This window comes from Procambarus clarkii, chromosome 7, assembly GCF_040958095.1.
Source record: "Procambarus clarkii isolate CNS0578487 chromosome 7, FALCON_Pclarkii_2.0, whole genome shotgun sequence".
NCBI classification, from domain to species: Eukaryota; Metazoa; Arthropoda; class Malacostraca; order Decapoda; family Cambaridae; genus Procambarus; species Procambarus clarkii.
Genome location: NC_091156.1, coordinates 20025076 through 20052214, shown reverse-complemented (window position 1 = coordinate 20052214; position 27139 = coordinate 20025076). Strand labels below are relative to the sequence as shown.

Sequence of the window (27139 nt, the reverse complement as noted above, 5' to 3'; positions counted from 1 at the left end):
AGGGCGGCCCGCCACGCCAGTTCGTGTCATGGGGAACGGCCCTTGCGTGTCAGGGAAGGCAGTTGGGTCGATAACACTAGAAATGCAGCTAAATTAAGCCCCAGTCGGTGACACACGAGGAAATGGACCTATTGATTCACGGCTCTTGCACTCAACGCTGGAATTTGATCTGTCAGTGTTTCTCCCGCCCAGAGGTCACTATACACGGGGAGTATTCTCCCACCCAGAGGTCACTATACACGGTGAGTATTCTCCCACCCAGAGATCACTATTCACGGTGAGTATTCTCCCGCCCAGAGGTCACTATACACGGTGAGTATTCTCCCGCCCAGAGGTCACTATACACGGGGAGTATTCTCCCACCCAGAGATCACTATACACGGGGAGTATTCTCCCGCCCAGAGGTCACTATACACGGAGTATTCTCCCGCCCAGAGATCACTATACACGGTGAGTATTCTCCCACCCAGAGGTCACTATACACGGGGAGTATTCACCCACCCAGAGGTCACTATACACGGGGAGTATTCTCCCACCCAGAGATCACTATACACGGTGAGTATTCTCCCACCCAGAGGTCACTATACACGGGGAGTATTCACCCACCCAGAGGTCACTATACACGGGGAGTATTCTCCCGCCCAGAGGTCACTATACACGGAGTATTCTCCCACCCAGAGGTCACTATTCACGGTGAGTATTCTCCCGCCCAGAGGTCACTATACACGGTGAGTATTCTCCCGCCCAGAGGTCACTATACACGGGGAGTATTCTCCCACCCAGAGGTCACTATACACGGGGAGTATTCTCCCGCCCAGAGGTCACTATACACGGAGTATTCTCCCGCCCAGAGGTCACTATACACGGTGAGTATTCTCCCACCCAGAGGTCACTATACACGGGGAGTATTCACCCACCCAGAGGTCACTATACACGGGGAGTATTCTCCCACCCAGAGGTCACTATACACGGGGAGTATTCACCCACCCAGAGGTCACTATACACGGAGTATTCTCCCGCCCAGAGATCACTATACACGGTGAGTATTCTCCCACCCAGAGGTCACTATACACGGGGAGTATTCACCCACCCAGAGGTCACTATACACGGAGTATTCTCCCGCCCAGAGGTCACTATACACGGGGAGTATTCTCCCACCCAGAGGTCACTATACACGGGGAGTATTCACCCACCCAGAGGTCACTATACACGGGGAGTATTCACCCACCCAGAGGTCACTATACACGGGGAGTATTCACCCACCCAGAGGTCACTATACACGGAGTATTCTCCCGCCCAGAGGTCACTATACACGGAGTATTCTCCCACCCAGAGGTCACTATACACGGGGAGTATTCTCCCGCCCAGAGGTCACTATACACGGGGAGTATTCTCCCGCCCAGAGGTCACTATACACGGGGAGTATTCTCCCGCCCAGAGGTCACTATACACGGGGAGTATTCTCCCACCCAGAGGTCACTATACACGGGGAGTATTCCCTCCCCCTCCCCCCCCCCCCCCCAGGTCACAACACGAATATGGAAGAATTCATTTAAACTTAAGGAAGAAATTTCAAATGAATGTAACATTATTTAAGTATAAGTCAGTTTTTGAAACTCAAAAACCAAATTCGTTTCCGAGTCGGCCACGAGGATGAAACATTACTCCTATTTCAACTATTTTAATGGTATTACATATATGAATTATACACATATAACACACACGACACACACTTATAAATAACAAGTATCCCTTGTAAGGTGGTAGAGAGAGTGATCAGAAGCAGGCTAGTAGAACTTCAAGAACAAATGGTGTCTCAAGGCACCAACACTTTCAGTACCGGAAAATCCTGCGTGACAAACTTGCTGGAGTTCTTCAACAAGATGACAGATCAAGCAAGTGAGAGACGGATTGGCAGACTGCATATTCCTCGACTGTCCGGAAGAATTTGGTACAGTCCCACACCACTCGCACTTAAACTTGTGTAGCACGTTAGTGTATCTGGAAGTGTCTCAAGGTGGGTTACAGTCTCTCTCAGGAAGGATGCCACCAGTGTAGCCTCGCCCTTCTCTGCTTCATATTAAGAAATATGACCGCAGCTTCACAGACAAATATCGTCCTCATTGTCAATTGAAAAAGATTAGTGAACTATTTACATTGCAAACATCTGAAATTGTTACTCATTTACAAGCTAAAGGGAAGATTGTGGAGGCCGTGGCGAGGAGCCACTGTAAGCTACCCACAATGTCTTCGTCATGCAGGTGGGACGAAGGGTGGGATGGGGAGGGGTGGGATGGGGAGGGGAGGGATGGGGAGGGGAGGGATGGGGAGGGGAGGGATGGGGAGGGGAGGGATGGGGAGGTGAGGGATTGGGAGGGGAGGGATGGGGAGGGGAGGGATGGGGAGGGGAAGGATGGGGAGGGGAAGGATGGGGTGGGAGCATCGGATAGGGGTGGGGGGAAATGGCAACGTTGGTGATGCAGGGTGGGGTGGGGGCACACAATGACTTTACCATAGAGGTGGGGAGAAGGAGGCAGAGGAGGAGGGGGGCACGGGAGGAAGGGCCCACCAGCATGAAGGAAGGTGACGACGTTAGAAAACATTTCCACTCGCTAAAGAGTCTCAGCTCAGCTTCAGAAAACACAGTGCAAGCAAGACTTGTATACAGGTTGCCTGCTTTCAAGATCAAAGACTTAAGTAAAGAGTTAGAAATAATAGCCCACACACTCTCTCAATTTATTTCCTGTGGTGAGGAAAGGTTGGGAGAGCGACTGACGGACGAAATGTTGGAGAGAGAGACGGACATAACCCAGCAGGCTACATCTCGCCTGGTTCACAATTGCTCCCCGGTTAAGGTACCAGACATTTCTCGCGCTGACCGTGTGATGCAAGGTCAGCCGAAAGTGAGAGTGAGAGTTGGGCAGAGCTGGGAGGGGGGGGGGGTCTGTTGCCTGGGAAAAGGGAGGGGGGGGGGGGGATACCGTGTGCATGGGGAGGGAGGCGGAGAGCAGGAGGGGCGGTGGGAGGCGGCACAGCCCTGACTCACATCCGCCAGTCCCTACTTTCAGCGCAGACTTCTAGATGTTACTACTGCTCGGCTTAGACTCTGTTACAAGTATCTCTGGGAATTGTCATTATCTGCTGACGTAGACCTGACCAAATGTAAACTGTGTCAACAAAATTATTCGCACACCCTCCGTCACTATGTGATCTATCTTGAGAGGTTATCTTGAGATGATTTCGGGGCTTAGTGTCCCCGCGGCCCGGTCCTCGACCAGGCCTCCACCCCCAGGAAACAGCCCGTAGCAGCTGTCTAACTCCCAGGTACCTATTTACTGCTAGGTAACAGTGACATCAGGGTGAAAGAAACATTTTGATCATTTGTCTCCGCCTCCACCGAGGATTGAACCCGGAACCTCAGGACCACGAATCCGAAGCGCTGTCAACCCAGCTGTCAGGTGCTGGGCGCGAAAAGATACGTAAATTTAGAGACAATTCTATAACCAATGTTCCAACGATGTGTAAATATTTCATTCAAAATGATCTGCTACCAGAAGTCTTAGCCAAATATCCCCAGTTTGCAAACTGTAGGTAGTAACTAAGTGATTGTAACCTATCCACCGCTGCCCACTGGATGGGGGGCGGTGTGCAGGACAAACATATCAATTTTGACACTATCTCTCCACATATGTTAGTTACTTAATTTAGAAACTGTACTTGTAGTCGATCTCGAACCCATTGTTGATGTGGCGACTTATACTGAATTTTGTAACTAGCTCATCAAGCTTGTTATCTTGAGATGATTTCGGGGCTGGTCCTCGACCAGGCCTCCACCCCAAGGAAGCAGCCCGTGACAGCTGTCTAACTCCCAGGTACCTATTTACTGCTAGGTAACAGGGACATCAGGGTGAAAGAAACTCTGTCCATTGTTTCTCGCCGGCGCCCGGGATCGAACCCGGGACCCCACGATCATGCGTCCAGTGTTCTGTCCGCTCAGCCACCGGCTCCTGTAACTTTTAACTTGCTTAGCTAAATGACTTGTGGAGTTCAGTCCCTGAGCCCATTATGTGCCTCTGTAACCCTTTCCACTACCGCCTACATGATGGGTATGGGGTGCATAATAAATGAACTAAACTAACTTTCTACCTCCGAACAATTCCCACTATTGCCACACCCACCTTTACCCCGGACCCACTAGCCGCCCAAACCCAGACGAAACCCAGAGCCAGCTGTGGCCCTCTCTTACAAGTAAACTCTGACTACCAGGAACGTCAGTAGTTGTTTTTTAAGATTCTCTACTTGGAACAAAAAGTTCCAAGTAGCACGGGCTATGGTGAGCCCGTTGTGGACTTACCTGGCACAGGAGCGGGGCTGTAACTTGGGAACGTCGGATGTTAACGACCCATATGGACCTTAGTTTAAGCCTAGATCAGGTTAAGGCGGTTGGTTAGAATAATATAGACGATAGCTTAGGGTGAGATCTGGCTATCCTGCCGTGCCCAGAGATGGCTGTGGCCTAGTGACCTGGGGCCAGATTCCCGAAGCAGTTACGCAAGCACTTACGAACCTGTACATCTTTCCTCAATCTTTGGCGCCTCTGTTTACAATTATTAAACGGTTAATGAGCTCCGAAGCACAAGGAGGCTGTTTATAACAATAACAACAGTTTATTGGGAAGTTTTCATCCTTGTAAACTGTTTAATAAATGTAACCAAAGCCGTCAAAGTTTGAGGAAAGATGTTCACGTTCGTAAGTACTTGCGTAACTGCTTCGTGAATCTGGCTCCTGGTGTGATCCCAAGCAGTGGGTGACTCAGGAAGTGGGGCTTCGTCTTCCAATTTAACTATCCAACGTTTAAATGCTTTGTTGAATCTGGATGGCGGAGGCTTCCACACCTTATTTCAGTGCATTCCACGTGTTGACTGTTACGGCTTCTTAGGTTACTTAAAGTCCGAATGTTCCTTTAAGACCGAGCCACACCCCCAATTCAGTCCGATAGTGAATAAATTTACAGTAAATTAAGGTGTGTGTTTACAAGATGATCTAGAGACGAGGGGATTAAGCCAATAAGAATGCTATAAACTAGCAACTATATAAAGACAAAACAGTACAAACTACACTGGCTAATTTGCATTAACTTTTACAAAACTGTACCAGAAAATTTCTCCTGTACACCCGTCCAGCTGTTGTGCAACCCTCTCTCTCAGGTTTACACCAGGCTAGGGACCTGGGACCAGATTCACGAAAGCACTTACGCAAGTACTTACGAACGAGTACATCTTTCCTCAATCTTTGACGGCTTTGGTTACATTTATTAAACAGTTTACAAGCATGAAAACTTCCCCATCAACTGTTGTTATTGTTATAAACAGCCTCCTGGTGCTTCGGAGCTCATTAACTGTTTAATAATTGGAAACAAAGCCGCCAAAGATTGAGAAAAGATGTACAGGTTCGTAAGTGCTTGCGTAAGTGCTTTCGTGAATCTGGCCCCTGGCTCCCCAGCTGTGTCTCTACACACACTAATTTCTATCTTAATCTGATTAGTTACAACTGTTCTCGCCTTCCTGTCACTTACAAATTTACACAAAAACTTTTAATCTTGGGGACAGAAGTATCAGCAAATAATGGCATGCTGAGTAATGACAATAATAGGGGAATACTGAATAAATAATGGCAAACAGGGGCCTGACAGCCCAGTGGACAGCGCTCGGTATTCGTAGTCCTAAGGTTCCGGGTTAGATCCCCGGTGGAGGCGGAAACAAATGGGCAGAGTTTCTTTCACCCTGATGCATCTGTTCGCCTAGCAGTAAATAGTTACCGGAGAGTTAGACAGCTGCTACGGGCTGCTTCCTGTGTGTGTGTGGGGGGGGGGGGGGTGTAACAAAAAGGAGGCCTGGTCGAGGACCGGGCCGCGGGGACGCTAAGCCCCGAAATCATCTCAAAGTAACTTCGAGATAGATAGGTCATAGCTTTTGCCCGGCCTCCCCACACATAAGTCAATGTGATACTACACATTGGTAAATTTATACCGTATAATGTAGGTAATATACAGGTAAATTACCATACAATATGGCATTAATTAAACAATTAATAACAGCCTAATTAATACATAATCTCCTTACAGCCCTATTCACAACATTATTTCATCTTCGACAACACTACATATGCCTACAAATTGATTTCCACACAGTACTTCATTATTGTTACTAAGATAAAGTGCTGTAATCTCTGGTGGTCTATGTAAATTACAGTAGTCTACCCAATAACATGGTTACGGCCATGCTCCCAGACCATAACATTGACCGCCAGGGGCCTGGTAGCCTGGTGGATAGCGCGCAGGACTCTTAATTCTGTGGCGCGGGTTCGATTCCCGCACGAGGCAGAAACAAATGGGCAAAGTTTCTTTCACCCTGAATGCCCCTGTTACCTAGCAGTAAATAGGTACCTGGGAGTTAGTCAGCTGTCACGGGCTGCTTCCTGGGGGTGGAGGCCTGGTCGAGGACCGGGCCGCGGGGACACTAAAAAGCCCCGAAATCATCTCAAGATAACCTCAAGATAACCTCCGTACAAGGAACGAGTAGTCCCTTACCGATTACTGTGTTTAAGCTTCCATTTATGTTCTCGTCTTAATTTCTTTTAATTTAAATGACCGGTAGTTGTCCACGTTGTCTCTTCTTCCCTCCTTACTATCTTGTATGTTGTGATTATGTCCCCCACTGCATCGATTCCACAGTTCATAATTCTCCCAGTACTAGATGTATCCGCTGGAGAATTTACGCTAGACTAGGCCTAACCTAGTCTAGGCCTAGACTAGGCCTAACCAAAATACAAACCAAATATAAAAGCATATCAACAACTTAAAAAATATATATATATTAAAACTGCTATTCGTGGGATACAAGACTGAAAATTTGCATATGACATTACTCGGGTACAGCTGAATGCACAATTTCTAAAGCTATTTATGCCTATTGAAAGTGTTGATAATGACATCATCATACCCCCCAAAATGTACACATTATGTCCCTTAATTATAGTTACACAAAAGGCCCAAAAAGCTAAAACAAATTATACGCAAATTTAGCCTTTATGACGAGACAGTCCAAGTGCAAATTAATTTTGAGTGCCACATAAATTTTAAAATGATTCCCCCCCCCCCCCCCCACAAAAAAAACACGCTACTAAGCCTTAAACATTCACTTCAGAAAAGTTCAAGTGAGGGACATATGAAAACGGTTTAAGTAGGACTAAATAACCTAAATCCTGCAGCTACATTCCAAAAAGTAATGGCCACCGCGAGGATGGAATATTGTGGAGTACACTGACATTCACCTGGAGACCAGGGGCCAGATTCACGAAAGCAGTTACGCAAGCACTTACGAACCTGTACATCTTTTGTCAATCTTTGGCGGCTTTGTTTCCAATTATTAAACAGTTAATGAGCTCCGAAGCACCAGGAGGCTGTTTATAACAATAACAGCAGTTGAATGGGAAGTTTTCATGCTTGCAAACGGATTAATAAATGTAACCAAAGCCGTCAAAGATTGAGGAAAGACGTTCACGTTCGTAAGTGCTTGCGTAAGTGCTTTCGTGAATCTCACCCCAGAACACCAGCTGGCTCCTACACAGGCCCGTGTAACCTTAGGTGTATGCCAGCATGGTCCAGATAGCAGCCAATTCCCTCAAGACGACGAACTCCTGGACTTTACGACTCAGGAGACAAAGGCACATCCGTGTGTTGTTCGAGGCTCGGTACACACTCCCGTCGAATGGTCCTCTATTCTTTGAGTGGGACTCGAGATGTGTCTGGTTGATACCTGCTTGATGGGGTTCTGGGAGTTTTTCTACTCCCCAAGCCCGCCCCGAGGGCTTGGAGAGTAGAAAACTCCCCAACTCTCACCCGCTTGACTTGTGAGAGTTTGGTCCACCAGGCTGTTGCTTGGAGCGGCCCGCAGGTCCACATATCCACCACAGCCCGGTTGGTCGCAGCTGGTATAGTGACGATGGAAAGTTTCTCTTGAGTTCTTCCAGGGAATATATGGGGGCACGAGTCCTGATACTTGCCTAGTTGTATTTGTAGGGGATGAGCTACTGCACTTGGGTCCCGCCTCTCAACACTTAATCGACTGGTGCATAGTTGCCAAAGCCTATTGGGTTATTATATATAAAGATGTGTAAGGCGTTTGCTCCCACTTCTTTTCTTAAGAATTGGACAACAATGCGCTAACTATCCTCAACTAAATAATACGTTTAAAATGTCTCTCTTTTGGCTACTTTGACTCCATCTGTACCCCGATGTTCATGTAATACCCTTGCTAATAGTCTGTCCTTGTTTGTCCTAACCATTACCCTGTGTACAAGGCACGAGGTAATCTTACCTCTCCCGTTTCTTCTCTATGACACGAGTTTAATCCCATTAGTGTTTGGTCGTAACTCGTACCTCTCACGTCTTGATGCACACCCCTCGGGTGTCCTCCAGCTCCGGTGTGTGCTTACCGAGATAGGACTCCAGGACTCCACGCCGGTGCCTCGTATTCCAGACTTGGACTGACACAAATGGTATAAAAGATCTTACGCCACTCTTCAGAGTGTTATAGGTAGTTCTTATATTAGCCAACCTTCAGTGAGCAGCTAATGTTTTCAGTTTGATGTGCGCTTTTGGAGAAAGGTTAGGTGTAATATGACCCTTTCTCCCCATGTTTTTTTTCGATTCCATGAGGATTTCCCCTTCCATACGGTACCTTATGTTGTCTCGTGCTCCTCGTATCCGGTTCCATTACTTTGTACTTGCTCGAGCTCTAGCAACAACTCCAGGAACCATCTCTTGGATTTTTATGCAGTTCACCTGGTAATGTCTCCCCGTCACATTTGGCTTCTACCCTTGTTACCTACTTGATGGGGTTCTGGGAGGAGCTCTACTCCCCAAGCCCGGCCCGAGACCAGGCTTGCCTCGTGAGTTTGGTCCACCAGGCTCTTGCTTGGAGCGGCCCGCAGGCCCACATACCCACCACAGCCCGGCTGATCCGGAACTTCTCTTAAGTACTGACCCCTGGTGACCCCACAGTACCGACCCCTGTTGACCCCACAGTACTGACCCCTGTTGACCCCACAGTACTGACCCCTGTTGACCCCACAGTAATGACCCCTGTTGACCCCACAGTAATGACCCCTGTTGACCCCACAGTACTGACCCTGGTGACCCCCAGTACTGACCCTGGTGACCCCCAGTACTGACCCTGGTGACCCCCAGTACTGACCCCTGGTGACCCCAGTACTGACCCTGGTGACCCCAGTACTGACCCTGGTGACCCCCAGTACTGACCCTGGTGACCCCCAGTACTGACCCTGGTGACCCCCAGTACTGACCCTGGTGACCCCAGTACTGACCCTGGTGACCCCCCAGTACTGACCCCTGGTGACCCCCAGTACTGACCCCTGGTGACCCCCAGTACTGACCCCTGGTGACCCCCAGTACTGACCCCTGGTGACCCCCAGTACTGACCCCTGGTGACCCCCAGTACTGACCCCTGGTGACCCCCAGTACTGACCCCTGGTGACCCCCAGTACTGACCCCTGGTGACCCCCAGTACTGACCCCTGGTGACCCCCAGTACTGACCCCTGGTGACCCCCAGTACTGACCCTGGTGACCCCAGTACTGACCCCTGGTGACCCCCAGTACTGACCCCTGGTGACCCCAGTACTGACCCCTGGTGACCCCAGTACTGACCCCTGGTGACCCCAGTACTGACCCATGGTGACCCCCAGTACTGACCCATGGTGACCCCCAGTACTGACCCGTGGTGACCCCCAGTACTGACCCCTGGTGACCCCCAGTACTGACCCCTGGTGACCCCCAGTACTGACCCTGTCAGGTCTACATCATCAGATAATGACAATTCCCAGAGATACTTGTAACAGAGTCTAAGCCGAGCAGCAGTAACATCTAGAAGTCTGCTGATTTTATTGGATGATCCATAGATGTGTGGCTCCTCTTGCATGATAGTATGATGATAGATGGAATAACTGGTGTCGATTTTACTTTGCCTCAGATCTACAAGATCTTGTTGAAGTTCTCGGTGTACTGCTGCTCTCAGATTGCTCATTGACAATCCAAGGTGTCTCAATGTCTCAACCTCAATGTCTCCTTTTATTTGCCTGTTGCTGGAAGTAACACAAACTTGCCACAATATCCAAACTATCCTAGACTGTCTTAGCCTATACCTGCTAAAGGCTAGACACAACCTTAGCCGAATTTCCCTTACTAATGGATATGCTGCTTTTCTTGAGTAAATTACTCAAAGATATTGAGTAAATAAAGCATCGTCCGTCAACAAACGATTACTGACAACCGAGAAGTAACCGCGGGAAGGTGGTGCCCAGAACGAGTGCTAGGGAGAGTAACGGAGAAGTCAACACCATTTCGACCACCGCTAAAAATAGCAGTCGAGCGAGGATGCTGCAGGTAGAGTATTTCAGGCCCAGGAGGGGGGGACACCCCCCCCCCACACACACACAATTGTAACATATGGAACTTATTTAATGCCCAGATTTTCACACTGGCAGAATTTCTTTTTACCCTTGAAATACCTTATATCTACTAATTTGGTACACTCAATCTGCCATCTTAGGTATCTACGCTAAACACACACACACACACACACACACACACACACACACACACACACACACACACACACACACAAACATACACACACACAAACATACACACACACAAACACACACAAACACACACAAACACACACACAGCCCAATTATACCAACTTCGGCCATCTTCTAATAATTACCTACCGTATTATACACTAAAGGAAATTTGAGGGCGGTTAAAGACTGACATGTGACGTAAATGCCAAAGAACGCACTCAGTGTGGAGGGAGGCAGGGCTACGCTAGGTGCACTCAGTGTGGAGGGAGGCAGGGCTACGCTAGGTGCACTCAGTGTGGAGGGAGGCAGGGCTACGCTAGGTGCACTCAGTGTGGAGGGAGGCAGGGCTACGCTAGGTGCACTCAGTGTGGAGGGAGGCAGGGCTACGCTAGGTGCACTCAGTGTGGAGGGAGGCAGGGCTACGCTAGGTGCACTCAGTGTGGAGGGAGGCAGGGCTACGCTAGGTGCACTCAGTGTGGAGGGAGGCAGGGCTACGCTAGGTGCACTCAGTGTGGAGGGAGGCAGGGCTACGCTAGGTGCACTCAGTGTGGAGGGAGGCAGGGCTACGCTAGGTGCACTCAGTGTGGAGGGAGGCAGGGCTACGCTAGGTGCACTCAGTGTGGAGGGAGGCAGGGCTACGCTAGGTGCACTCAGTGTGGAGGGAGGCAGGGCTACGCTAGGTGCACTCAGTGTGGAGGGAGGCAGGGCTACGCTAGGTGCACTCAGTGTGGAGGGAGGCAGGGCTACGCTAGGGGCACTCTGGCAACAGTGCACTTGCCACAAAATCATATAAAGCGTCCTCTATCCCAGCGCAGGAGGGAGGCGGTGTGTGTTCTCCCCTAGTTGTGCTTGCGGGAGTTGAGCTCTGGCAATTTGGTCCCGCCTCTCAACTGTTAATCAACTGGTGTACAGATTCCTGAGCCTACTGGGCTTTTATCATATCTACTTTTGAAACTGTGTATGGAGTCAGCCTCCACCACATCACTGCCTAATGCATTCCATTTGTTGACCAGACCACACACTAGAAGTTGAAGGGACGACGACGTTTCGGTCCGTCCTGGACCATTCTCAAGTCAATCGACTTGAGAATGGTCCAGGACGGACCGAAACGTCGTCGTCCCTTCAACTTCTAGTGTGTGGTCTGGTCAACATACTTCAGCCACGTTATTGTGACTCATCGCCTGCATTCCATTTACTAACTACTCTGACACTGAAAAAGTTCTTTCTATTGTCCCTGTGGCTCATTTGGGTACTCGGTTTCCACCTGTGTCCTCTTATTCGCGTACCACCCGTGTTAAACAGTTTATTCTTATCTACCCTGTCAATTCCTCTGAGAATTTTAAAGGTAGTGATCATGTCTCCCCTTACTCTTCTGTCTTCCAGTGTCGTGAGATGCATTTTGCGCAGCCATTCCTTGTAACTCATGCCTCTTAGTTTTGGGACTAGCCTAGTAGCATACCTCTGAACTTTTTCCAGCTTCGTCTTGGGTTTGACAAGGTACGGGTACCATGCTGGGGCCGCATGCTCCAGGATTGGTCTTACATATGTGGTATACAAAGTTCTGAATAATTCCTTTACACAGGTTCCTGAAGGCTGTTCTGATGTTAGCCAGCCTCGCGTATGCCGATGTAATTCTTTTTATGTAGACTTCAGGAGACAGGTTAGGTGTGATATCAACTCCGCGCGCGTGTACGTGTGTGGAGAGGAGGGGGGGGGGTGAATTTGGCACGCCAACAAGAGTGCCACACGACGTATTCTCTGATCCGTAACCAGATAGCTTATATTTAGCGCCATAATAATTCTTATCCTAGTGTTACCATTTGCCGCCAGATCTGTCCGCTTCTCCTCAACCCTAACAGATCACATTTATTTTAAGCTACACATTTTTGACTCTCACTACCGTGTGCAGAAACTTGGTGTAATCTAACATGGCGTCGTCAGACATTTTGATAGTATTCCACAAACTGGCAGCTTGCTATCGACCTGTCCTCTTAAAAGTAACGTCGCTTTTGGCCGTACGGCCGAAAGTGGACGTAATTTGAAAATGAAAAAAATAAAATAAAAATTTGGGATGTTTTTTCAACAACAGTAAGTTAAGGGTCCTCTGATAGGTTAGGTTGGCAGGAAATTTTCAAAGTTTCAAATTGTTATGAAAATGCTAATTGAATGTTTCCTCTTCTAACCTTTCCGAGTAAGCCGGACGACTCAAACAGAAAACGGAACAGTACATCACTTTTGTGAGTCGATTTCATTTCAAATTACGTCCATTTTTGGCCATAGCGCGCATACCATCGAAAAACGACGTTATTTTTAAGAGGACGGGTTGTGCTGTTACACCCTGATATTTAATGGTTCGGGGTTACTAAATTATTTTCCTCTGCCAAAACCTATTTTTTCTTTCTTTGTTCTGCCATTAATGTTACTTCTGATTCCCGTTGATCAATGCAACAGATTACCTGGTAACTTAATACATGTGGGATCACTCGATTGTTTCAAGCTTAAGTTAAGACATATCTGAATGAATTTTTGTAGATATGAACAGAAGCTGCAAAGTATGGGTTAATAGGCCTGCAGGAGTGTTCTTTGTTCGTGTTCCGCTGCGTAACAGGACGCATCATTCTGTCTGATGACGAGATGGCTATCTAGCACACTGGGGCCAGATTAACGCAAGCACTTACGAACGTGTACATCTTTCTTCAATCTTTGACGGCTTTGGTTACATTTATTAAACAGTTTACAAGCATGAAAACTTGCCAATCAACTGTTGTTATTGTTATAAACAGCCTTCTGGTGCTTCGGAGCTCCTTAACTGTTTAATAATTGTAAACAAAGCCGCCAAAGATTGAGGAAAGATGTACATTTTCGTAAGTGCTTGCGTAACTGCTTCGTGAATCTGGCCCGTGGACTCTTATGTTTTTGTTTTAACTATTATTTGAAACCTTTGTTTGTTGCCGCTTATTATACATATAACTTTCTAAACTGTTCATGTATTATACCGCCGCCGTACTTATGGTTAGCCAGCATTGTCTTCATGTTCATGGATCACGGATTTCTTGAGTCGCCTGCGCATACGAGAACGTTAGAATAAGGATAACTGCAGAAGGCCTATTTGGCTCATTCAAGGCAGTTCATAATTACACCCAATCAACTTTATTCAAATGTCGAACCTTCCACTGCATCAGCCCAGCTATCCCACACCTGTTATACGCTACCAGGTAACCTGTTCCAGGATACCAGGTAACCTGTTCCAGGATACCAGGTAACCTGTTCCAGGATACCAGGTAACCTGTTCCAGGATACCAGGTAACCTGTTCCAGGATACCAGGTAACCTGTTCCAGGATACCTGATCAACCAGGCTGTGACTCATACGTCAGGCTGCGAGCAGCCGCGTCCAACAGCCTGGTTGATCAGTCCAGCAACCAGAAGGTCTGGTCGACGACCGGGCCCCGGGGACGCTACGCCCCGGAAGCTCCTCAAGGTATGATCCCTGTAACCTGTTCCATTAACAACCCTATTTCAAAACCAATAATTAATCAGGTCTTTTCTGACTCAACTTATTCAATATGTATCCATTTTTACGTGTTGAGTGGTGATAGGCGTCTTCCCTGTTGGTGTATTCAGTTTGAAATGCCCAATCTGTTGTCTATGAAGGTGCACAGACTAATAGTCTTTCCTTGAAAACATCTTGGAAAATAGTCTTTACTCAAAACATCTCGGCTCCAAGCCTGGTCTGGCAAACTTCTATATGACATCTTTAGTGTGTGCTGGCCTAACCTAGCCTAAGTTCTCCACACTGGCGCTGCAAATTACAAAATTGCTCTGACGTACATGGCATAGGAAGTTAAGTACTAGTCTAATACCTTATTCAGAAATATACATGCAGTTATATTGGCCAATCTTGGGTAGACTAATGTGACTGACGCGAGGCCTAAACTTTGTGGGATTCGGGTGACATGTTCTTAAATCCCAAGACAGAACCTAAGAAGTAAACTACATAATGCCTATTGGTCCGACCAGCGACCAGGGGAGCCGGTCGGCCGAGCGGACAGCATACTGGACTTGTGATCCTGTGGTCCTGGGTTCGATCCCAGGCGCCGGCGAGAAACAATGGGAAAAGTTTCTTTCACCCTATGCCCTTGTTACCTAAAGGTAAAATAGGTACCTGGGTGTTAGTCAGCTGTCACGGGCTGCTTCCTGGGGGTGGAGGCCTGGTTAAGGACCGGGCCGCGGGGACACTAAAGCCCCGAAATCATCTCAAGATAACCTCAACATATATATTCCGATCATATGTGGCAGTCTTACAAGAAGGGCAGTTGATTGGTTGTCTAGAGCACTGAGTCAATTGCCAACTTTTTATTAAATAATATACAATATAAAGATCATATTTACATCAATTTACAAAGGGAAAATACTACATTTAGATATATAGTTTATATAATTCTAAATAAAACAGTTTTCCGTATCACAGAGCATGAACCGTAAACCCCAAATGTTATACTTGATCTTGCCTCGCAAGAACTCAGTATTTTGACTAGACAAATATTGTAAATCAAATACAATACCATTCATTGATAACTGGGAACCAGCCCAGAATTAACCATTAAACAAATCAGTAAGTGCTTAGGGCCTCAAGTAAACAAATAATAGTTATTTGTTTTGATGTATTTATATATACAAGAGTTGTTACATTCTTGTACAGCCAGTAGCACGCGTAGCGTTTCGGGTAAGTCTTTCATCCTAATTTTCCCCGGAATACGACCCGTCAAATCATTTAACAACCAAGGTACCCATTTACTGCTGGGTGAACAGAGGCTACAGTCAAGAATTGGCACCCGGTCAATCCTCCCCGGCCAGGATACGAACCCAGGCCAAAGCACTTCCGAAATGTGAGGCAAGTGTTACCACTTCGCCACGGAGACTGCTAGTTGTCTTATTTTCCAGAGCCGGAGTTACAATGGACCATAGTGCAATGTTGCAGCTCAGCCAGGGCCCATAAAAAGGCCGCATCACAATAAATTAGAACAATATATTAATTTAATATAATTATATTATTGAAAGTTAATATTTTTTATTATTCAGAATACAACAAAATTGAAAGCTGTCAATTGCCACATGATCCAGCGAGCAACCTCAGCATGCTGTAGGACGGGTTGCACCATCAGTACTTGTCAAGTGCCGCTTGTCAAGTGCCACTTGTCAAGTGCCACTTGTCAAGTGCCACTTGTCAAGTGTCACTTGTCAAGTGTCACTTGTCAAGTGTCACTTGTCAAGTGTCACTTGTCAAGTGTCACTTGTCAAGTGTCACTTGTCAAGTGTCACTTGTCAGCGAAGCGGCATCATATTAATTTGCAAGATATGATAAAAATAATAATTAAAAAATACAGGAGAAAACTTTCTGCAGTTTCTTACTCATGATTAGTAAAAATTTAAAGCCAAAAAATCAATGGCTAAATGTTTGAAGTAAGGCAAGTAAGACATTGGGTTTTACAGGCGAGGAGTCACAATAACGTGGCTAAAGCAAGTTGACCAGACCACATACTAGAAGGTGAAGGGACGACGACGTTTCGGTCCGTCCTGGACCATTCTCAAGTCGATTGCGACTGGAGAATGGGCCAGGACGGACCGAAACGTCGTCGTCCCTTCACCTTCTAGTGTGTGTGGTCTGGTCAACATTGGGTTTTATTTCTACGAGCTATAGCAATACAACAATTGGAGTTATTCTTCAGCTGGGGCTCTTGTTAGGCCCCATTTAGGTTATACTTGTGGTCGCCATAGTACAGAATGGAGAAGTTCACTAGAACACATTCAGCGTAAGATGACAATCTTGCGGTTATCTTGCGATGATTTCGGGGCTTTCAGTGTCCCCACGGCCCGGTCCTCGACCAGGCCTCCACCCCCAGGAAGCAGCCCGTGACAGCTGACTAACACCCAGGTACCTATTTTACTGCTAGGTAACAGGGGCATAGGGTGAAAGAAACTCTGCCCATTGTTTCTCGCCGGCGCCTGGGATCGAACCCAGGACCACAAGTCCAGCGTGCTGTCCGCTCGGCCGACCGGCTCCCTTAAAAAGTTACCGACCGACAAAGTTAACTCCGCAAATTAAAAACCTTCCATATGAAGAGAGACTGAGAAAACCCAATTTATATTCTCCAGAAAGACGAAGACTTATCTGTGACATGACAAGTACAGTGGGAGGCGGCGGTAAGGTGACAGTCCCCTACCTTGAGGTTACCTTGAGGTGCTTCCGGGGCATAGCGTCCCCGCGGCCCGGTCGTCGACCAGGCCTCCTGGTTGCTGGACTGGTCAACCAGAATGTTGGACGCGGCTGCTCGCAGCCTGACGTATAAATCACAGCCTGGTTGATCAGGTATCCTTTAGAGGTGTTTATCCAGTTCTCTCTTGAACACTGTGAGGGGTCGGCAAGTTATGCCCCTTATGTGTAGCGGAACCGCGTTGAACAGTCTCGGGCCTCTGATGTTGATAGTTCTCTCTTGAACACTGTGAGGGGTCGGCCAGTTATGCCCCTTATGTGTAGTGGAAGCGTGTTGAACAGTCTCGGGCCTCTGATGTTGATAGTTCTCTCTCAGAGTACCTGTTGCACCTCTGCTCTTCAACGGGGGTATTCTGCACATCCTGCCATGCCTCCTGGTGACCCACATTTACTACTACTATTAGCAAATTGGGAATATTTGCCAAAACTTTCTGTTAGCATAACATTTTAAATGTAATAATAAGCCCAGTTGTAGGCATTTGGAGGGAGCAGGAGTCAGGCCGAGTTACGTTGGGGGAGGGGGGGGGGGGGGTGAGAAGACCAGTGTTGCTTAACAAGCAAACAATGAAGATCGCCAAGCCCAGTAATAAGCTACACTCCGAAGACTCAATTACAATTATTCCAGCTCATTCGCTGTCTTACGGTCCAACCACTTGGGCTGGACGGTAGAGCGACGGTCTCGCTTCATTAAGGTCGGGGTTCAATCCCAGACCGTCCAAGTGGTTGGGCACCATTCCTTTCTCTCTCCCCCCCCCCCCCTCCGTCCCATCCCAAATCCTTAATCAAACCCCTTCCCAGTGCTATATAGTCGTAATGGCTTGGTGCTTTCTTCTGATAATTCTCTCTCTCTCTCTCTCTCTCTCTCTCTCTCTCTCTCTCTCTCTCTCTCTCTCTCTCTCTCTCTCTCTCTCTCTCTCTCTCTCGCTGTCTTACGTTATAATGTTATTGTGTTGATTTAAGGGCGACGACGACGTTATATTGTTGTGTGCATCTCGTCCTTTTAGCAATTACGTCGCTTTTCGCCCGTATGCGCTACGGCCCAATAGCGACGTAATTCAAAATGGAAATTTATTTTCCAATTAAGTTTATTTTTTTTCCTCCAAAACAGCAAGTTAAGGGTCGTCTGGCAGGTTAGGAGGGCAGGAAGTTCTCCTAAGGTTTCAGAACGTCACCAAAACCGTTAATTGAAAGTTTCCTCTCCTAACCTAACAGCCTAAGCCAGAGGACCCAAAACAGAAAACGGGACATTATGTCACTTTCGTGAGCCGATTTCATTTTGAATTACGTCGATTTTCAGCCCGAGTGCCCATACGGGCGAAAAGCGACGTAATGTGTAAGAGGGCGGGTTGCAAAGTCGTCACCACTACGGCCTCTGTAGTACAGGAGAGGGGAGCCCCTAGGCTGGTTATCTTGAGGTTATCTTGAGATGATTTCGGGGCTTTTAGTGTCCCCGCGGCCCGGTCCTCGACCAGGCCTCCACCCCCAGGAAGCAGCCCGTAACAGCTGACTAACAACCAGGTACCTATTTTACTACTAGGTAACAGGGGCATAGGGGGAAAAACTCTGCCTATTGTTTCTCGCCAGCGCCCGGGATAGAACCCGGGACCACAGGATCACAAGTCCAGTGTGCTATCCGCTCGGCCGACCGGCTCCCTGTCTTACTTGATACTGTCCGAATAACTGATACTGTCTTGATACTGGTGCAGACACCCGCATCATCATACTATAGTGATTACAGTTTTTCGACGCTGCTCTCTAGAATCATGTCCATCACGTTTGCAGTTTAAGATATTGAGCCAACCGGTGGTGTGCCCCCCACCAAAAAAAAGGTATGGTGCACTTCCACCAAGCCCCCCCCCCCCCCCACCGAGCATTAATGGAGTGAGTGACGGTCACGGAGACAGTCAGGCTAGTGAACCCACTCAGGCTCAGCCTGAGTGGTGGGGGAGTAGTCCTCCTGGTCACAGGCTTGAGGGGTCGGCCGAGAGGCAATTCGGACAGTAATAAGTTATTATGATCCGGCATCACGACATAAATCACTCTTTGGTTTTAATCGTCATAAACTATTCTTGAATATATATGTGCATTTATAATTGTCTTGACTGTAGATCACAAGTCATTAACTTAGCTTACAATCAGCATCATACAATCAGCATCATACAATCTGGGCATTTCAAGGACGTTACTATTCTGGGGCCAGATTCACGCAAGCACTTACGAACGTGTACATCTTTCCTCAATCTTTGACGGCTTTGGTTACATTTATTAAACAGTTTACAAGCATGAAAACTTCTCATTCAACTGTTGTTATTGTTATAAACAGCCTCCTGGTGCTTCGGAGCTCATTAACTGTTTAATAACTGTAAACAAAGCCGCCAAAGATTGAGAAAAGATGTACAGGTTCGTAAGTGCTTGCGTAAGTGCTTTCATGAATCTGGCCCCAGAATGCCAGCATGCATTCCAGTAGTTGCCAACCTGTGGTCCACGAAAAAAAAATTTGTGGCCCGCAGAAAAATCTAGACATTTGTATTTTTTTATTAATAATAAACAAAATAATATTCTAAGAAATTCTTATATTCTGAATGTTTTATTTTATTTGTGTATTGTATGTAACTATATTCGTTAACTATTATATTTAATGGTACCAAATAGTTTGACTTTAATAACTATAATTTCTTGTTTGGTTTCAGATTCGATTATTATTATTATTATTATTAACATCTTTATTGACAAAATTAATTACAATTTTGCCTTATCTGAGGATTTTGATAAAGTCTTATTAAAGTGAGGATAATGCTGGTATTTACTATTTTTTTCACTACCGTAATGAGTGAAAAAAACAAAGGAATATTTTGCATTTCTTCAGCACTACAAAAGATAATGTAACTATCAATGATAATGTAACTAATGATAACAACAACAATAGTAATGTACGTGACTTAAGCGTGAGCTGATCAACCATTCAGAGCCTCCAGTCCTCGCCAGCCACCATTAGCAACAACATTCCAACTGGAGGCGGTTATCTTGAGATGATTTAAGGGCTTAGCGTCCCCGCGGCCCGGTCCTCGACTAGGCAGCCTCTTTGTTACACACTCCTTGGAACTAGCGCGTAGCAGCTGTTTAACTTCCAGGTACCTATTTACTGCTAGGTGAACAGGGGCATCATGGGCATCAGAAAAATTGACCATTTGTTTCCGCCTCCACCGGGGATCGAACCCGGAACCTCAGGACTACGAATCCGAAGCGCTGTCCACTCAGCTGTCAGGCGCTCTCCTGACCTGACAGGTCAGGAGAAGAAAAAACTCAAAATATCAAGAAAATATGATTCAAACAACTTGAAATTTGGATTTATTCAAGAACCTGGCAGAGCTGCATCCCCGGCTGCTGAGAGTGTCCCATGAAACCTTCCACACTCGAAAGACAGTGTCAATCAAAACACACGGATTTAGCTAGGAAACCACTAATACCTGCTTGATGGGGTTCTGGGAGTTCTTCTACTCCAAGCCCGGCCCGAGGCCAGGCTTGACTTGTGAGAGTTATAATATTTTCAAAGAATGTGTGAAAATATGCAAACGCAAGTAATTGCTTGAACAACTTGACTGCCGGAGATAAGTCATTATTAGTGGTCCCCGGGACTTAAAAGTATGATTTTAGTGGTTCGTGAGATCCGCAAAGTTGGCGACCGCGGGTCTAGCCTGACCCCCGTCAACTCAGTTGACCGACACGTAAACTGCGTTTGATTTCAGATAATGTCAAGACCTCCTCCTCCTCCTCCTCCTCCTCCTCCTCCTCCTCCTCCTCCTCCTCCTCCTCCTCCCCCCCCCCCAGCACGTAACTGCCCGAACCTTGGCTACCGTACAGAGGAGGAAAACATGATTGTGGAGCTAGCAACACAACTTGTACATCACGACTAACTTTAAACTATGATGGGCTATAACGCGAGTGCTCCAGGAAGACTGGGGGGGGGGGGGGGGTAGTTTTGATCTGGTGGGTCGGTGAGGGTGTGTTTTCACCTCGGGTGACTACACACACTAACCCGTAGGCCTACAGGCGAGATTGTAGGCCTATATTTGGGGGGGGGGGCATTAATCTCCAACCCACGGGGCCTCGAACCCTCACAATCGGCTGGTGTGAAAAGTTCATAGACTAGTCCCCTGTCTGCATCAGAGTACCAATATTTAACACTCCTTCCAGCAGACCTAAATAGTTACAACTAATTGGGTGTTCAGTTTCCATACCCCCTATCTTGTTTGTGGCTATCTTGCTGAGGTTCCGGGGATCAACGGCCCCGCAGCCCGGTCTCCGACCAGGTCTCCCTGTAAATCGTCTGGTTTTTGTGCCTTCTATAATGCATTTTGCGCTACCGCTCACAGGATGAGTATGGGGTGCACAATAAACTAGCCGCCTCTGGCAGCAACCACCAATCTTCGCGCAGGTTACCTTGAGGTGCTTCCGGAGCTTAGCGTCCCAGCGGCCCGGTCGTCGACCAGGCTTCCTGTTTTTTTTTTTTTGAGATATATATAAGAGTTGTTACATTCTTGTACAGCCACTAATACGTGTAGCGTTTCGGGCAGGTCCCTGGAATACGATCCCCTGCCGCGAAGAATCGTTTTTTCATCCAAGTACACATTTTACTGTTGCGTTAAACAGAGGCTACAGTTAAGGATTTGTGCCCAGTAAATCCTCCCCGGCCAGGATACGAACCCATGACATAGCGCTCGCGGAACGCCAGGCGAGTGTCTTACCACTACACCACGGAGACTGTTAAAGGTTGCTGGACTGATCCAGCAGGTTAGCTGCTTGATGGGGTTCTGGGAGTTCTTCTACTCCAAGCCCGGCCCCAGACCAGGCTCGACTTGTGAGAGTTTGGTCCACCAGGTTGTTGCTTGGAGCGGCCCGCAGGCCCACATACCCACCACAGCCCGGCTGATTCGGGACTTCTCTTAGAAAACAATCCAGTTTCCTCTTGAAGATGTCCACGGTTGTTCCGGCAATATTTCTTATAGTCGCTGGGAGGACGTTGAACAACCGCGGACCTCTGATGTTTATACAGTGTTCTCTGATTGTGCCTATGGCACCCCTGCAGGTTAGCAGAGGTTTGGAAACTACACACCAAGGTCAAGTGTCAATACCCTAGGCCTTACTATAACTTTTCTCAAGCGTGTCATTATCATTACTGCAATATGATAAACAATTATTAGATTACATGTATATCATTAACACGAAACCCTGGACCAACGAGAACTATTAACAGCTCGAGGACTAGACGGTAGAACGGCGGTTTTGCTTCATGCAGGTCGGCGTTCAATCCCCGACCGTCCATGTCGTTGAGCACCGTTCCTTCCCCCCCCCCTTCGCATCCCAAATCCTTATCCTGACCCCTTCCAAGTGCTGTATAGTCGCGTAATGGCTTGGCGCTTTCCCCCTGATAATCCCTCCCCCTCGAGGACAATGTTCAAACAAAATCGTCTCATTTCATAGTTACATTAAAGAATACCCGCTTCTTGCATTTCATGTTCTTACCAATCCACTTGACCCTACATAATAATATGCAGTACGATGTGACTACGGTACAACAGCAAGGGACCGCCATTATAACTGTTCAATAAAGAACAGCACACACACAGTGGGAGGAACGCCGCTGTTCCTCTCACACTGCCAGCACTACACTTGCCACACAAGCTATTGTGTCATAAGATGAGACCCCCAGCGGGAGATGCCTAGTAAGTCCACTACGGGCTCACCATAGCCCGTGCTGCTTGGAACTTGTTCCGAGTAGCTGAATCTATAACAAAAACGGGAGAGGCCTTATGCATGATGGCTGCTGCTTGAGGAGAGTGCCTCCCCAGAGTGCATGATGGCTGCTGCTCGAGGAGAGTGCCTCCCCAGAGTGCATGATGGCTGCTGCTTGGAGAGTACCTCGCCAGAGTGCATGATGGCTGCTGCTCGAGGAGAGTACCTCCTCAGAGTGCATGATGGCTGCTGCTCGAGGAGAGTACCTCCCCAGAGTGCATGATGGCTGCTGCTCGAGGAGAGTACCTCCCCAGAGTGCATGATGGCTGCTGCTTGAGGAGAGTACCTCGCCAGAGTGCATGATGGCTGCTGCTTGAGGAGAGTACCTCCCCAGAGTGCATGATGGCTGCTGCTTGAGGAGAGTACCTCACCAGAGTGCATGATGACTGCTGCTTGAGGAGAGTACCTCACCAGAGTGAACAATAATAATAATCATTCATAAATAAAAATAAGCTCCGTTTATGTTACAAACTTTACAATAAGTATTTTTACTTATTTATATAAATCATCAAATCACCCACAATGTCTTACAACTTTTTGGTCGGACACCAACAGCTGCCGGGAAATGGGGTGAAAATCTGCGAACATTAACAATACTACAAGTTTTACCCACGCCCATAACAGATGACACCAGGCCTAGGCTATGTAGGGGGGGGGGAGGTAGGTGGGTTCATCCGTGATTGTATTTAGTTTCGAAAGAACAAATCCACAAGGGCCGTGACGAGGATTCGAACCTGCGTCCGGGAGCATCCCAGACGCTGCCTTAATGCCTTGCCTTGCTCATTTGATACATCACGCTATTGTGATTTGAGTGTGTTAGTTTTGAAAGTTTTGAACGAACTAAGGTGATGCAAAACCAATCTTATAAATATGGGCTTACGGTAAACTGACTTAACAGATTGACCTCCAATGCTAGTTACTATTGAGTCAAAGATATTTTACAGCTTTCCTCAACTGTGTAAGTAAATATCAAGTTGGAATATTTCTAATTCACATACGAAGTAAACTGTTCAAAGTGTGAACGACCATTAAAAGTTAAGAAAGGCGTCATCCATATATCGACGAAAAAAAATTGTCTTTCGAACACACAGAAATCACAATTGCGTGATGCACTCGGACGCAGGTTCGAATCCTCGTCACGGCCCTTGTGAATTTGTTCATTTGGCTTTCGAAATTACATATACAAAAAAAATAGCACAAACTTGCCTAGTTGATTCCTTTTTAAAGCAAAATTACACGATTCTTCTCGAGATTAATTATTAAGTATCAACTGATAATAGCCCCAATTTCTGCATCAAACTGAGTATAGTATATAATTATATATGTATATTTAAATAAATAAAAGTATGATACCTATGTTTGCCTAAGGTGCGAGGATTGGGGATATCCTCACCCAATTTTGAGAGTGATTGCTAACGGGTTGGTGACCAACATGGGCAGGTAGAGTTTGCCTCCATTGCTCCCACTTAAGTGTGGAAGGCTCTCAATGCAACCGTCATGAAATTTTTAGCGACCCTGGCATCGGATCCACCCAGTATAAAAAAAAAATATTTTTTTCTTGCGATATCGTGAATATTACGTCCTGCTTTGCAAAAAATTAAAGATAAATTTAGCACAATAATTTGGTCATAGTCAGGCTAAGAAATGTTGAGTTCTTGGCAATTCCGAAAGCTAGAAAGCTAACTTCCATAAACAGTTCGAACACAAGTGGTGTTTGATTTCCACCGTGAGGCCAAAGTAGTTAGTAGTTACGGTCTAACCATGATATATATGTGCTTCAGCCTACAGTTTAGACCTATTGTCTTATGTATGACCCTCTGTCCTGCGTGACAGTGAATACTAGTATTAACCTCAATTTAATAAGACTATCAAAATCCTCAGATTAGGCAAAATTGTAATTAATTTTATCAATAAAGATGTTAATAATAAATACGGTGTGAAGGCCGAGCTTGGCATCATTCATGCCACTCTCCTGAAACCCCATAATGAATACCGAGGCACAGACAATCATCATTTATTTTCAAATGTCAAAACATTAAGAATACCAAACAAATATATTCAATAACCAATGTCCAGCTTCTTCACAGATTACTAACGTAATCACTGTCTAGTCATCGGGCCTAAGGTACCCCGGAGGATGATGATGTTGTTGTTGTTTTAGATTTAGCTACCCAGAACGAAGTGTCCATGTAGCACGGTCTATGGTGAGCCCGTAACTCACCCAGGAGGAACTAGACGCTAACTAAACAAGAAACTGCAAATTACACTTACCAACGCTGTACTCCGGCACTTGTCTTGATTATCACTTGAATAAATACACACAATTATAATTTCCACTTTTCTTCTAATTGGACACTTATCTAAAACTTTTGGACTCTCACATAGCACTGTACTTTTGCAAAATGCAAAGCTTATGCCAAAATCATTTTGATTTAAATTATCTTGATAGACTAACTGCACTTTATAAACTTCATTGGTAAACATTTGAAATCGATTAAACGCCAATAATTAATTTATCTACATGTACTAGGTAGTTACAAGAATAGGAAATGATGCAGTCTAGACTATAATAAAGCATGGGACGAGGTGCAAAAAAAAGGGGAAGGGTGATTACAAACGTTCCACCAGTGTTGCAAGAGGGGCAACGAACGTTCCGCCAGAGCAACAAACGTTCCACCGGAGTTACAAGGAGAGCAACAAACCTTCCACCAGAGTTGCAAGGGGGCAACGAACGTTCCACGAGGTGTGAGGGTAGTTAATATACACCGAGAGATATATAGGGCGAGCGCCAAACGCTCCACAAGAGGGGTTGCGGCCGGAACGTTACAATAGACAGCAACAAACGTTACAATTAATGAAACGTTGTGCGGGAGGAGGGGGAAGCAGCAAGACAGCAAGAGGTGTAGAGGCAAGAAGCAACAACAAACGTTTCACGAGGTCTTCCAGGAGCCCTCGGGGGATTAGCGTGTCACCCAACACCTTGCTGGTAGTCTGACCCCGATACCTGTACACCCTCAGTGGAACCCTTGACCTGGTGGTAGACGGTGGGCTAACAAGACTATAGTGTTGCTTATTCAGCTCCTGGAGCTCGGGGCCGCCGCCTCTTACTCGTCTGGCGGGAAAAAATCGGGTATTCGTACAATAAGAAATCTGGCATCTCAAGATGTGGGCCAGTGAGCGGGGACTGGCCGGGCCAGAGGGATACCTTCACGCAAAGTTTTAAAACATTTCTCGGTTGTTTTGATGACGCTGCGAGCGCCTTGTCTCGCCGCACGGGCTCCCCAACGAAAGGCAAGACTGGGACTAGTGAAAGTTAAGGTGTGAGGGCCTCCTTGTAAGGAGTGGCCGCCCAGGTGGAGGGGATCCAAGCCCAAAGTTACACCGCCCAGCGCGGGGCAGCGTTAAGTGATGAAAATAAACAATCCCGCACCAAGGTACTTCTTAAATAAACATTGATATCCAACCTGTGTCGGCTAGAGCCGGCCACCACACGGCATCTCTCACACACGGGAACGTAAACACGCCTCAAAATTACCTGGATACTAAAAACTCCACTGTACAATCGCGCGGCGCGGAGCGAGCGTCACAGCGCACCACCTCTCAAGCTGAGCCCGGCCAGCACACTGAGGCAGGTCGGCAGCCACACACCCGCCACCGTTGCCAGCCCTCACTACCGTTAACCGCCCACGTGGGCTTACTATACCCTCGTACTATACCGTTAACCGCCCACGTGGGCTTACTATACCCTCGTACTATACCGTTAACCGCCCACGTGGGCTTACTATACCCTCGTACTATACCGTTAACCGCCCACGAGGGCTTACTATACCCTCGTACTATACCGTTAACCGCCCACGTGGGCTTACTATACCCTCGTACTATACCGTTAACCGCCCACGTGGGCTTACTATACCCTCGTACTATACCGTTAACCGCCCACGTGGGCTTACTATACCCTCGTACTATACCGTTAACCGCCCACGTGGGCTTACTATACCCTCGTACTATACCGTTAACCGCCCACGTGGGCTTACTATACCCTCGTACTATACCGTTAACCGCCCACGTGGGCTTACTATACCCTCGTACTATACCGTTAACCACCCACGTGGGCTTACTATACCCTCGTACTATACCGTTAACCGCCCACGTGGGCTTACTATACCCTCGTACTATACCGTTAACCGTCCACGTGGGCTTACTATACCCTCGTACTATACCGTTAACCGCCCACGTGGGCTTACTATACCCTCGTACTATACCGTTAACCGCCCACGTGGGCTTACTATACCCTCGTACTATACCGCTAACCGCCCACGTGGGCTTACTATACCCTCGTACTATACCGTTAACCGCCCACGTGGGCTTACTATACCCTCGTACTATACCGTTAACCACCCACGTGGGCTTA

General features: G+C 47.1%; 1 long non-coding RNA gene across 1 annotated transcript in view; it reads right to left on the bottom strand.

Annotated features, from left to right (window-relative positions):
* LOC138357261 (uncharacterized) overlaps positions 1-26398 on the bottom strand; it is a 591549-nt gene extending 565151 nt beyond the window's left edge. Inside the window, exon 1 of the long non-coding RNA XR_011224861.1 lies at positions 26264-26398. This is a non-coding gene — a long non-coding RNA (uncharacterized lncRNA). The remainder of the gene's footprint in view (positions 1-26263) is intronic.
* Positions 26399-27139: the final 741 nt, after the last annotated feature.